Below are 1021 nucleotides of genomic sequence, written 5' to 3'. Positions count from 1 at the left end.
CCTGTCCTGTCCTGTCTCCTATCCCTTATTGTGTTCTGTTCTGTTCTGTTCTGTTCTGTTCTGTTCTGTTCTGTTCTTTTCTTTTCTTTTCTTTTCTTTTCTTCTCTTCTCTTCTCTTCTCTTCTCTTTTCTTTTCTTTTCTTTTCTTTTCTTTTCTTTTCTTCTCTTCTCTTCTCTACTCTACTCTACTCTACTCAACTCTATTCTCTCCTGTCCTGTCCTGTCCTGTTCTACCCTACCCTACTCTACCCAACCCTACCTATCCTATCCTATCCTATCCTATCCTATCCTATTCTATCCTATCCTATCCTATCCTATCCTATCCTATCCTATCCTATCCTATCCTATCCTATCCTATCCTATCCTATCCTATCCCTTATTCTGTTCTGTTCTTTTCTTTTCTTTTCTTTTTTCTTTTCTTTTCTTTTCTTTTCTTTTCTTTTCTTTTCTTTTCTTTTCTTTTTTCTTTTCTTTTCTACTCTACTCTACTCTACTCTACTCTACTCTACTCTACTCTACTCTACTCTACTCTACTTATTCTCTCCTGTCCTGTCCTGTCCTACCCTACCCTACCCTACCCAACCCTACCTTACCCTATCCTATCCATTATTCTATTGTATTCTATTCTGTCCTGTCCTGTCCTGTCCTGTCCTGTCCTATCCTATCCTATCCTATCCTATCCTATCCTATCCTATCCTATCCTATCCTATCCTAAGTGTAGAGAAAAGTGAGGTTCTACATTTAGGCAAGAAAAACCAAAAAGCCCAGGTGTAGTATAGGTAACACCTGGCTCAATGGCAGTAACTGTGAGAGGACCTTGGAGTCCTAGTGGACAATCACTTAAATATGAGCCAGCCATGTGTAGCAGCTGCTAAAAAAAGCCAACACAATCCTAGGCTGCATTAACAGAGGAAGAGAATCAAGATCACATGAATTTATGTATTTTTAGTGTTTGGCTGTTCACCGCCCTGAGTCCTTCGGGAGTAGGGCGGTATATAAATTAATTAATTAATTAAAAATA

This window comes from Pituophis catenifer, unplaced genomic scaffold (assembly GCF_029215685.1).
Source record: "Pituophis catenifer annectens isolate HBS135680 unplaced genomic scaffold, rPitCat1.0.hap2 SCAF_3, whole genome shotgun sequence".
In the NCBI taxonomy this organism is placed as follows: Eukaryota; Metazoa; Chordata; class Lepidosauria; order Squamata; family Colubridae; genus Pituophis; species Pituophis catenifer.
Note: the sequence above shows the minus strand (reverse complement) of the source record.